General features: G+C 28.1%; 1 protein-coding gene across 12 annotated transcripts in view; it reads left to right on the forward strand.

Annotated features, from left to right (window-relative positions):
* The window catches only part of LOC107437589 (uncharacterized), a 236,234-nt gene that overhangs the window by 198,231 nt on the left and 23,707 nt on the right, over positions 1–14,296 (forward strand). The gene's annotated exons all lie outside the window — the stretch shown is intronic.

Here is a 14,296-nt window from a genome sequence, read left to right on the forward strand (position 1 = left end):
TTAATTGCTGTGATAACATCAAGAATTTTCACCAGAAGATTCATATATATATATATATATATATATATATATATATATATATATATATATATATATATATATATATATATAAATACAGTGCACTCCCGATTATCCGGGTTAATCACCGGGACAGGTCGCACGGACAATCGAAAAACACGGATAATCCGAAAAATCCTTTTATTAAAGAAAAATTCAATATCCGTACAAAAAATATAAAAATTACTGACATTTGCATGCATAACATCAAACTAGAAATTTTCCTTATTAAAAAATGTGTAATGCGTCTTCGCCATATATCGATACACATATTTTACGAACCGCAGTAATGTCACCGTAATCAATTTCTCCCATATAATCTAATAAAGTTTCCACAGAGCAGCAGAATGAGAAATTGTATTTCATTCATTTACTACATCTTCGGCATCAGTTACTATCATCACTATTTGATTCAACAACATAACGATGTCTTCATCAGTCAAATACTGGAAGCCAGGCTCACGTGCATCACTTTGAAACCAATCTTCTAAATTTTCTTCATAAAGAATTTCGAAACCTTAGATTTCTTTTGCTTGTTCGAGAATACTGTTATCATATTTTTCTTGAACATCTGAAGAGGATTGTTCATCAAGCGGTATCATCTTTCTCCACGATCGTGATAACGTAGACGATTTTCCATATCATCCATAAAGTAGACGATTTGTTCCATATACTGCAATCCAATAACGAATATTGCTTTCTAAAAATTTGGTCGTGTTATAACTTCATGAAACAAATTTTTTTTAATCTGGAAAAGGTTTCTCTTTATATTTTTTGTGTGACTCCGGAATGAGCACGGATAATCCGCGCACGGATAATCGAGAGTGTACTGTATATATATATTGCAGAGAGTGTATCGACCTGAGATGAATCGATTGTACCAATATATCAATCAGTAGTTCTACTATTTGCAAATATTTAAATTTCGCGAGAAATAGAACGCGTTAGTCCATTAACCACGAAACTGGAATAATTTAACTTTCGGCTTTTTTTTTTTACACTTGCCTATCCGGTGTTTATTTAGGGAAGCAAATTGAGTTTGATTTCTCACACTGGATTTTCAGAGCGAGAAAAATTTCTTCAAAACTAATAAATCACACCTGTCTTTACATAAGTAACTATTAGGGTCATATTCGAAGTTAGTCACCATAAAAACAATACAGAATATATTATTCTAACAAGATAACACGTTTTTATTTATATGTAGGTTTTAATATATTGTAAAGTTAAAAGGGGAAAAAACATGTTTCTTTTGAACTTATGTTTTAACGAACATATTTTGAAACAATTTCAAAATATTTGCGAATATAGCGATTAAATTTTTTTTTTTGTAATTCATTTTAACTTCCTCTATGTCCTAAGTGCAAGTTTTTATATAAAACGTTAACTCACGCGGAACAATGTTTCAAATAAATATTGAAAATAATGAAACAATGCTTTAAAGTAATTGTTTTACGAGAATTAGGAAAAATTATCCAATCTGAAACATAAGAGCAATTAACGCTACTTTGTTTTAATTAACATTAAAGAGTGCACTAATAATTATTTAAAACAAAAAAAAATATGTTGAACATTGAAATGAATTGAAATATTTCACAGAATAATCCATTCAAATGAAATATTGTGCTGAAAAGTTCATTGCACTGAAATACTGCTCAGTATAATTGTATTGAACTGAACTATAATTAAAAACCAACACATTTCTTTAATTAGGGTATTTTTTAGATAAGTCAAAAAGACAAAAATTTACCGCCTCTTTGTGAGGATTAGATCCACCCAAAACGCTATTTCGTCACCGCTACATTATCCAATTAAAGACTAGAAAGATACTCTCGTTGAAAACTATTTACTACAGCTTCGTTCACAAACAGATAGTTATATTTTAAAACTAACAAGGGAAACTAGGGAAGTGTGACTCGCCAATTTTGAAATAAACTAGTGGGGTGTATGCCTTATGAGGAATCATTTTAGAGGGCAACATTCGTTTCGGCCCATAGAAAGTCCTGTGAGAGATAAAAAATAATTCAATATATAGAAAAGTCGGTATTTTATTACTTCAATGCAGACTATTAGTTATATTAATTGTCTCGTACTCCAATTAATTTTGTGGTACCTTCACGTACTATATAATGCATATTTATTGTCAAAAATGATTTCGAAAATTTTATGTATCTGTAGTTTTTCAGAAAAACCTGGTCGGTTAATATATATATATATAAAAAAAAAAAAAAAACCATTGAAACCTTACAAGAAACTAATTTTAAGTTAATATTACTTTGCAATAAATGTGTTTTCAGCTTCTGTATATTCTTCTATTGTTTTGGACTCCAAAATGTTCTTTATCTGTTAACATTTTTTTAAAATTATTTCTATTTTTCGTGAAAATAGTGGAGAAAAAAAATTTTTTTTAGGCTGGCTTTGAATAATAAATTTCACGCCCTGGTTTAGACAACCGTGTGTTATGCATTTATTTCTCTTTTGATACTTTTGATATCTTATCAATTATCAATAAGAACCATATCCCTAAAAAGTACGGGCTTCACAGAAAAGTTACAATTTTGAAGGAATTTTTGGAATACCTTAAGTTATTGAAATAAATTTTGAATTAATTGTGCTGTTTCGTGAAACAATTCCTTGATGCGGCTCTGCTGTGCTAAATTGAAAAACTTACAATAATATTGGTGACAAATCTTGTAGGCGTCCTTGGAGGTCTAAGTAGACCCCCTCCCTCCTGAATTTGGTCCTCTTATCAAATTTACATAAAAGAAAATGCAACGTACACAAGAAAATATATTGAAGTGAACTAATTGTAGACATATGCTAATAGAATTGTAAATATATATCGATTTTATTTTTTGAAAATTAGATTTTTAATAAAAAGGCGGAAAAGATTTTTGTAAATTTCGCGCTGAAAGGTTTAAAAAAATTATATTTCGCACAGAAATTTTAAAAAGCTAGATTTAATTTAATCAGATTTAGAGATTTAAAATTACTATGTATTTATTTAACACACAGTAATTAATAAGATTATTTATTAGAATTTTATTTATTTTCATTTGCGAAAATAATTGATTGTCAACACATAATTTAAATTTGTAAAAAAAATATAAGAAAGCTTAAAAGACCATGAAAATTTTACTGCCGAACTGAATTTAAATTCCGTATAAAATTAATGCAATCATAACATGCTGCTAAATAACTAAATCCTTTTCTTGATAAAATGATCATCAATTACAAATTATCATAAAACCTATAAATATAATTATAATTAATAATTAGCAGATTAATGAGTTAAACTATTTAGTGCAAGGTAACCTTCATCCCTTTGTCTAGGTTAGTTTACACTATAAGCTTACACTAGGTTAGTTAACACTAGGATAGTTTACACTAGGTTAGTTAACACTATATATTATTGAGTAAAAATGATGTTAATTCTTTTTATTTAAAATACCCATTATTCCTTATGTTTTATAAAATTTAAGAATTCTGTCTATGTGATTATATAGATGAATATGAACCATAAAAAAATTCTATAAAAATGCAGAGAGAAAAACAATAATCTCTGTTAAATTATGTAAGTTCCTGTTCATATGCAAATAAATGTGTTTCTCGGAAAAAAGTTACAGAAAATGCCCGTTATTGTCTGCGCATTTCTCTAATGGGACTTTCGTTCAGATATTTCAATGTATTGTTCTTAGATCATCAGTAAGTTGTTGCCCGTTTAGTGTGGTGGGTAGATTCTTCGACTACCACAGCTTCGGCCGGAGTTCGATTCCTCGTTTTATTGATTTGCACTCTGTTCAATCGTACCATAGTGGTTCGGATTTCACTCTGTTATGTTTCTTAATAGTCTCAGAGCCAAAAGGGGCTTATTTATAAGCCAGGAAATAATTTACAGAATTTTACTTACATTATTAAGTTAAACTTACTGAGTCTCCTGTGAATATTTTTCTGTATTTTTACAGAAACTTATCATTTAAAATGCTTTAGTAATAACTCTCCTAATAAATCACACGTGAAAAAATGAAAGTAGTAAGAAAAAAGTAAAATTATTACAGTGTCTTCTTGCAGCAAAATAAATAGTTCAATTTACATTCTTCAATAATGATGTATAGTTCGTTCGTCAGGAGTTGGCACCTGGCTCCACCTCCTCGGAGGAAGAGTTCATTTAAGGACGGAGAGTATAGGGAGAAACGTCCCCGCTCTTGAAATTGAGACAACTCTTACTGCTCGCCAAACGTTAACAGTGGATTCTTTTTCAGTCACTTACTTCACTTTATCATCTGCTATTATATCTTTCGTTACTCTAGCTAATTAAATATATTGCAGCAAAATGTCTCAAAAAAGGACATACTATTCACTCAAAAGAAGAAAATGTCATCAAATTTATGAAATATTGAATGTAAAAAAATGCACATAAAAATTGCAAAATAAATATTTTTGACATACAATCACCAAATAGCAACCTTGTTCACATCCTTCTCCCAAAAATAGCGAAATAGTATAGTCGGATACCATGTGATGAATGCGGAGCCAAGTGCCAACTCCTGGTAAACGAACTATACAAGTTAAGGCTTTATCTTGACATTCAAAAAACAAAAATATTTTTTATACATTCTCGCTTATGGATTTAAACTTTTTTTTTTCTTTTTGTAATCTTTTCACGCATTGCACCAATTTGTACACCAGGAAATTAACACAATTACCTTACTTTGTTCTGATGTCAAATACGGAAAAAAAATTAAGTCATCCTTTTTTTTTATCAGATCTGGACTCACACTTCCAATCCTTAACAAAATGATATGAAGCATATTAGGAAGTGTGTTAAGAATGACTACTTTTTTTTTGGGAACAGATAATTTGACAAATTATCTTTCACTAACAATGGCTTTTGTTTGATCATGCTTATGATCAGATCGGTTTGCTTTTATCTGATTTGTTATGCAGTTTGGGTCCCAGAAATAGATAACTATGTAGTGACCTATTCTCCACTAAATTAATAATACTCCTTTTCGGTTGCGTTTTCAGTTGCAGCGTAGTTGCATTAACTCAATGAATTTTAAATGTTAGATGAAACAAATATTTTGATACATTTTTGTCCAGTAACACGAAGAGATAATTCGCATAAAAAATGAAGGTCTTCGATAGCCTCATTAAAAATTATAGGTTTACTGACTTTCTTATTTGCTAACATTTTTTGCTTTTCTTTCTTTATTCATTCGCTTTATCAGCAATTCCCTTTTTTTCTTCTTCTTCTTTTTTTTTATTTTTTTTTTTATTTTATTTTTTTTTTGGATTAGCAACCCTAAATGATCTACCTTCTATTAGTGGAACATTATGAAAAAATTACCAGCTGTAAATATACTAACAAAAAAGTAAATAAATAAAAATAATGAAAAGAAGAAAACTACTAACTATTTCGAAAATATTCAATGTGAAGAAAAAAAAAGAAGAAAACAACTACTAAAAACAAAATTGAAAAAAAATATTTCAAAATTTAAAAAAATTTTTTTTTAAGAAGATGGAAAACAAATCAAAGAAATGATATAATATCGTCATCAGCTCTCACGATTACATTCGCAGAAAAAGAGTGCTTTGTAATATTGCCAAAGCAAAATATATCAATGTAATTGGGGGTTTTTTTCTCCGTGTTTGCCCATTATTTTTAACAACTTATTTTATGAATGCTACCTTACTTGCAGCTTATGTATATTATGTATTATGTTATTATATATATATATATATATGCTAGAAAACAGAACTAATTTTGACACATCTTACCCCACTCTCTTCTATATAACTTTCTGAATAAAAAAAAACTGTTTTTTTTTTTATCTGACAGAATCAAATAGAAGAGTCATAGTAAAAAAGATATAAAAAAATTTAACTCAGGTCACGGAGTGTGCCTGCATGAAATTAAATAGATTGTGAGTGCAGCATCCCAACTCATGCATTCATGATAGCAATCAAAAACGATGAGGTAAGCATAATATTGCCATCTTTAGGTGATGGAAAAAAAACGATAACATTTCGCCGTTTCGTCCCATTTATTACAAAGAGTACTTAAGGTGAACGGCACACTTTCTCTCTCTTTTTTTTAAATTATGTAACAACACTTTCCTTACTTTTAAGGATCCGTAAATTCGCTCTGCTTTTAAAATAACAACTTGAGTGGAGAAGAAAAAAAATAATTCAGTTCACTTTGCAGTACAGTTAAAGTAAAAATAAGTTTTAAAAAAAATAACTTTCCAGTGTTAGTGGAAAGTTGGAGCTATTAAAAGAACAATAATTAAAACTAATTATCGATGAAGGAGAATTTAATGATGTTAAAATAAATTTTACTAAGTGGAAGAGATATTTTATATTATTAAAATGAACCGCGTACACCCTTTTTTTTTACTGTTTAAATTAATAACAAAACTTTCTTTGCTTTTACCAATCTTGAGATATGGCAAAATACGCAAAAAGTAAAATGAACATTGAGGGGTCCAAAGTTTAGATGGCCCTCTTGACCAAACTATTGGAACTATATATCCCCTCTCTTTTGAAGATAAAGAGAAAACAAAGGTATATTTATTCAGAGAAAGAACGTTTTTTGTGTTTTATTCCGTAATTTAAAATATCGTCTGCAATAACTAATTCTCATATTTGAAGTCACCTACCTACTCGAGCCTACTAACCTAGAAGTCTTGGGGTTCGATCCCCGGTGGTGAAGCGGGAACGAACAATCTTTTAAAGTGCATTTTAAACACTTATTTTATAAAATTTCTATTCGTATTATTTTTATTTATTTTTTATAACACATTTATTTAGTTATATACTTAAACAAAAAACTTATAATTTAAACATTTATGAAAAAATTATGAAATATTTTTAAATCAAACTTTTTTATTCCTATGTTAGTTAGTATTTATGTATTTGAACTTTTCCTCAACAGCTGTTGTTTATCGTTTTTTAATTTAATAAGATGAAAAATAATTTAAAAGCAAATTTAATAAAATTTAAAAGTGACTTGTTCTAGTAAAACGGCCCAATGGTAACCTATCGTGGTTTATATTTTATGCATTATGTTTGTATTTTATTATTTATTTTAAAATCTAAGGAATTCAATTTTAATTGAGCATTTCGTTAGTGAAAGTTTTTATAAATATTTGTTACAGATATGTTTTCAAGTAATTCGCTTCAATAGTTTGTATAAATTTACGAGATTTTTGTTTTGATAAAAATTTAGGTTGATACTTGATAAAAAAATGAGTTAGTAAAACTTATTTTACTAATCACAAATAATTAGTTTTTTTCTAAGAACAAAATCATATTAACATAAAAAAAAGTCTGCACTTATAATAACTGCGGGTGGAAGTATAGTTACAATTATTTTGACAAAGCTGTGAAGTAGTTACTTTATCTTTTCTTGACTATGTAACAAAGAGTAACTTCTCTTCATCTAAAGGGTTTATTTTCCGTCTGATTTTTTTTATTAATATTCTGTTACTTTTCTCTATCTCGAAAAAAATAAATAAAACTATTTTAATAACGAGTGAGTTGCGAGTAAGTTTTATATACAATACTCTTTAAGAAGAAAAAAATGTTTCATAATTGTCGCTAGAGCATCTTTAAGAGCAGATTTTTTATTTTCAAGCAGATTTTTTCTTTGTATTTAACTCTTCCCGTTACAACTCTTTGTATTTAACTCTTCCCGTTACAACTCTTTGTATTTAACTCAAATACGTGAAGATCTGATCATTAAATTAAAATTATAAAGGGATATTTTTCTACATTTTGTGTGCTGTAGCGTGTTTTATTGCTATTGCTTACCTGCTTCATTAATTAAAGACTTATACTTTTATGATCACTATTTAGTCAAAAATAAGAACTGAAAAGTTCGTGGGCACTAAAGAAAAGAAGGAAAAAAAAACGAAGCAACATTTGATTTTTGCGTGAAAATTACATCGATTATTTTTTAAACCAAATTGAGAAATTTGATGAGGGAAATCAACTATACAATAATAAACGCAAGTATAATATGATTAAAGCTAATACAAACGAATTCTTCAACTATTGCTTTGTTACTTCCTCATAAGTAACTTACATTTGGAATAGTTCCAAAAAAAAAAAAAAAAAAAAAAAAAACACCGTCCATGTTCATACATTAAATATGTTACCAAACTGTTCAATATCTTCGAAATATAATGAAAGTGTATTTGTAAAGTTTAAATCTGTCAATTTATGTGTATTCTAAAGATCTTAATCTATAACCAAATCTTAAAAGTTGGTTATGGATGATGATGTCTCCGTATAAAATCGCCATTCTAAAAGTTTTTAAAAAAAATGAGGTTGAGGAAATTGATATTTGAAGGAAAATTTTCTAACGAAATAACAATAGATATCGTGCGTCCGAATCACTTTATTTGGAACCGGAAAAATGTCATGTTCGAACTATTTTTTTTTTTGTTCTTTCCTTTTCCGACCTATACCGTTTCGGCAACGGTGGCAGTGACCGCGCGAATGTTATAGAACAATGGAACTAACGAAGATTCTTTAAAAAGGAAGTGGTGCATGAACGTCAAGGAGAAAGATAGACAAATTTTGCAAGTTTCAGAAATGTATATGTATGCTAATTTATAAGTAAAAAGGATCGTGCTTCTATTTTTAACTTTAAATCTAACACTAGAACCCATTTTGGATCGAAAAAAAAGCACGATCATTAGTCGTTGACAAAAATGTTACGATGTTAAATTTTTTATTTTAAAATAAAATGTTAAATTTCTAATAATATATGTTTTCCAAAATGAATAAACTACTGCAGGAATTCTGAAACTTTTCCAAGTTTTAACACCTTTACATTATTAAAAATTGCTCCATGCGATTCCATAAATTTGTACGCAGTATAAAATTTGTTATACACAAAATGTATGTTTCATATATGTTAGATATAGAAGAAACAGAAACTAAGTAAGAGGTGTCAATAATTAACATAGTTTAATAATCATGCCATAAGTATTAAAAATAAAAGATAAATTATACCATCCATACAAGTAATTAAGAATTCGTGAAGTGCAATGGGTTCATTAATATGGGTTCATCCTGGTTTTTAATTTTTTAAATTGTTGATTTTATTTTTTCATATTAATTGTGTGAATTCTTATAGCACGACTAAAACGTACAAATAATTTGTAACGTAACGGTGAATTTCAGTTTTAGTAGATATACGGCAGCTCGTAGGACAACAAACTCACGCCACTTTGAACTCGATTGTTAACACTTAACAATCTACTGATGATGATACCTTTTCGGAAGTGAAAAATAAAATCACGTGAGTTTGATGTCAGCATTCTCAACTACTGATGTTTAAAATTAACTGCACCGTTTAAAATGCATAAGAAGTTAACTTGAAATAAATTGTTCTTCTAATATGCAAAAGCTTCCAAATACAATGTATAAGATAACACATATTAAGAGAAATTGTGGCTAACTATGTTCGGAATTATCATTTGGAATTAAGTTAACTTTATCATATTTCTTCAAAAAAACACATGTAAAGCTTTCCTATGCAGTAACCTGTTTACAATGTCAGTAAACATCTTTAGAGACGTTGAAGTAATCTACAACATCCACAAATTCAACTTTAAAATTTTTAAACATTAATAAACTTTTAAATTTTCTATACTCTACCTAACTGGAAATATAAAATTTATAGATCCATATATTTCTTTATCAAACACAGGCAATGAAGAAAAATAAAATCCATTTTCTATTATTATATATTCTCAGATACAGCTACAGCTGACAAGACATTGACCATAAGCCTTTGCTCCCTGACTATTTGATTTCCGTTATTTGAATTTCAAGATAAAATATTTAATTGAAGGATATAACTTTTTTAGCTTCTTTTGTTAAGGTAAATATTGATGCAATAAACTGGAACAGAATAAACGATGTCGACTGAGAGATCTCATTTAAGTCGTATTTGGAGTCCCTCCGTTACATATGCGAATCTTTTTATTATTATTATTACATACAAGGATTACTAAAAAAAAATTTTCCATTGCCTGCCATAAGCGCTTGTCATGTTTGTGCAAATGTTTTCGAGCCTTTCTTTTAATTAAGAAAATTGTTCGTTTTAATTAACGTGAATAATGGCTGTTGTATACTTGGGTAGCAGAATTTATTAAGCAACACGATCTTCATAAATTCAAGTTTAGTTGCAACGCAGTTTATATTATTGCATAAAAAAAAAGCTTGCATATTTAAAGTTAGTAATAATTACGCACAAAAAAGTTTTTGTTATTAAAAATTATACGATATATATATATATATATATATATATATATATATATATATATATATATATATATATATATATATATATATATATATATGTACCGTTTTTGTTTCTTCGATATTTGACATCTGTTTATGAAACTTTTTTTATTATATTTATGAAATGCTATCTTTGTTTAGTCTAGAATGTAAATAATAAAGCAAAATGCTTTATATGGAATTCTATTGTTTTGCATTTTGGAGAGGAATTTTTTCCTATGAAAAATGCCTTCCATTAAATTTGACTGGATATGCTTACGAAATGAATGTTTATTTCTCAACTGTTTACACGTCTCGTTGAATGTTTAGAAATGATATAAAGTTGAAACAAAAATCTCCAAAAAATCATTGGAAAAACAAATTTTAGAGGTATTATTTATTTACAGAATCCAATGAACGCATTGTGTTATTCGCGTGTACTAAAATTTTCCAGTGGATATAAATTTTAATTTCTTTTGTTTAGAAAAAAGTAATTAACGAAACGTATTAAAATTTGTAGCGTAATATTTTTTTTGAGAAAAAAAATGTCTATAATGTCTACAAAGTGTTGGTCGTCTTGCTTTACTTAAAATATCTAATATTTCGCTATACCGCTGATTTCATTTGTCCTTGAATGTTATGTTACTTGCGTGCACATGTTAAAAACCTTATGAAGGCATAAATGATATCCATACAATCTTTAATTTGCTTGCACTTTCTAAATTTACACGGAATTAACCATCATAGTCATGTTATAACGTTGTTTATTTTTTATTAAAATATGTGTTTTTGTTTTCATCTTTTACCTCAAAATTTTACTTTGTAATTGTTAGAAATTCGGGACCATGTTGAATAATAATATTGTTCAAATATGCTTCAATTTGTACATTTCATCACTTTTACAGTCGATTTTTTTTGGTATGGTCATTGTTTAAAATGCTGAAATTCATGCGAGTAATAACAATGCAAACATTGTTATGTATAGTTTAGGATTTCGTCAGAAAATGTAATGAAATAAATTTATTTCGCTAGTTAAAACTGCTTCATAAGTATTTTTTATTAAACATTAAAATTGTATTTTGCAGACACTTAATTATAACAAACATTCATTTGATCGGAAAGAAAAACAATACTGTAATAATTTAGTCAGCTTTATCAAATAAAAAAAAATTACCTCAAAATCTTATTTTAATATTTGTGCCAAAAAAAAAAAATCAGGATAATATGATATCCTCTTAAAGACCAATCCCAACATTTATGAACATACAGAATTCTAATGCATGTAACTCACTTAAAAAAAAAACTATCAGTTTCGGTATTTGTGTTAAAATAACTCATGGTATCATTTACACTTACTTCTGTTCTTATTAACTTTCAGAAATTTAAAATTTTACAAAGATTTAAAATTGGCTGTTACCGACATAATATTGGATTATGTCCGTAGCACCAAGTTTTTTTTCTTTTTTAAAAAAAAAACATAACTTATTAAAGTTACCAGAATTTGGAGCAGGCGTAAATGATACCAAGAATTATGTGAACACAAATTATTAAAACTGCTTGATTGTTTTCCACCGCGTTATATGGATTTAAAGTCTGTATATATGATTTTCGTAAATGCTGGAATTACTAAAAAAAGTACACATTTTACGAAACTAGTGGGCTGCGCCCCCCTGCTCGCTAACGCTCGTCAACCCACGAAAATTGCTACACAATCTTATATGGTTTGCTTCGCTCGCTTCTAACTTAGGTACATTGCAAATAGACAAAATTCTAAGAATTCAAAACAATTATTCAAATCCATATAACAACTTCCTTTTTTTTAAAAAAATTACATCTTTTTAGTAAATACTAAGTCATTAAAATAAATTTGAATTCAAATAAATGACATGTAATTCGTTAAACCTATTAGAAATGTGCTATAGTATAATTCGTGAAATCTATCGAATAGAGATCTATCGACAAAGACTACTCACTTCTGCCTAGCTTAATAGTATGAGATTGCCGCAGCTGATGCTCTCTGGTTATTTCAGTTTCCGTTTTTAAAAGCACTATATGTTGAGCCACCTCATCTAGATTTGGCATGTGACATTTTTAGCGGCAATCATTGGTCGATTCGCCGTGTAAGAGAAATAGTAACGTAAACAAAACAAAGCAAACGTTGCCACCGGCGGAATAGAAATACAGCCAAAATTTGGGAGCCACGTAAGAGAATTATATATATTAGATTACTTCAAATGGCATTAATTTAATTTTTGAAAACAATTTAACTGTCTTCTGTGTTAATGTTACACTTAAATCTGAGGAAATGCGAAGGGGTGGGAGTTTTTGATACGATTTCAAAACTTAATAACGAATATCACGCTGAAGAACAATATAACTTTCATTTATTTACTTATTTTTAAAAAAAGTTTTAAAAGCACTCGTATTTTAAAACAGTTTTTAGAGACAAACAAAAACAATTTGAGCTGTCGCAGCTGTTGAAATTTAGGGTTGCGGCAAAGAAGACAAGAAGAAAAATTAAAGAATAGCGAAAACAAGTGAAAATAATGCGTAGACCTTGAAACCTCTGAATGTCGACAATGATGTGAATACTCGCGTGAAGATTTTCGAAACTTTCAAAACTATTTTTTTTTTTTTTTTAATGACCGCACTCAGTGGTAATAGAATGAACTTACATTCCAGGAACCAATACAAGCATGAAATTAACTTTTGGTGAGAAGAACTTGAGTTCAAGATACTAATATTGCACTTAAATATAAGATAAAGAAATAAGAAACCTGCAATTTAATACATGAGAACAATTTATTTTCAAAAAATTAGGTTATTGTAACAGACAGTTTGTGAGAAATTTTTGTTGTTGTTTGTAATTTATATTTCTTAAGAGAACATGTATAAATGTTTGAACTGTGTGTATAATCTTAATTCTTGCCTTTTAGCAGCAATCGCTGTTTTTGAATGCAGATCTGAAACCAATGTTAGCTATTTTGATCCGTTTCTCTCAGCAATTAATGAATATTTTTTTAAGAGAAATTTATACTAAATGTAATTTTTAACACGAACTGGAAAGTTTGAATGTGATCGATAGTTGGAATATTTTTTTATATTATTTAATTTAGTTGATATTTGTATTAAATTAAGCTAAAAATCTATATAATCTTCTATTATAAAAATCATTGAAATTCATAAGGAATTATTAGATTGCTATGGCAACGATATAACAGAAGCCGTAACTGTAATAATGGATTGTTCTAAAAATCGTGATAATGAATTGTTTTAAAAATCGTGTATAGAAAAGACAAAATATTACAAGTTCAATAAAAAAAATGAGTAGCTCCCTTCATACAAAGTTGAAACACATTTTAAAAAATGGTTACTAGCACAAAATGCCGCCTTTACAATTAAATTTCTTAAAATTAATGCTGATAGTGACAGTTTTTTTCTTCTTCATGTTATTTGTTTATAGTGTAAATACTAAATGAAGACTATGTTGTAAAACTAAAAAATTTTGTAATTCAAGTTGTAAAGTTCAAACTTTCCTTTAGATTTAATAACTTCAATTTGTTTCCTTTAATAAATTAATTTTGCACTTTTTAAATTTATTTTTGCAATCCAAAGAAATGAAGATAAGAGTAGGAAGTTCTATGATACTAGAAAATGGAAGGTATTCTTTTTTATAAAACATGGAAGATTGCCTTAACATAAGTGTGACAAACAGAATTAGAGCCCTTAAAAAAACCCAACTAAGATGGTGATATTTCCTGTTTTTTTTTTATTAGTTTTTATGTAATCCAATGCTGGCAAATAAATTGTTGTAACTATTTTGGCTGAACCGTTTTAAATATTCATAGCCAACGAAAATAGGAATGATAATGGTAGCTTCTCAAGTGATTTATAATAAATATTGAAAAAGTATATCAAGAGATATGATCAATTGATACTA

This window comes from Parasteatoda tepidariorum, chromosome 7 (genome assembly GCF_982258835.1).
Source record: "Parasteatoda tepidariorum strain Cologne lab strain chromosome 7, Ptep-v5.0, whole genome shotgun sequence".
NCBI classification, from domain to species: Eukaryota; Metazoa; Arthropoda; class Arachnida; order Araneae; family Theridiidae; genus Parasteatoda; species Parasteatoda tepidariorum.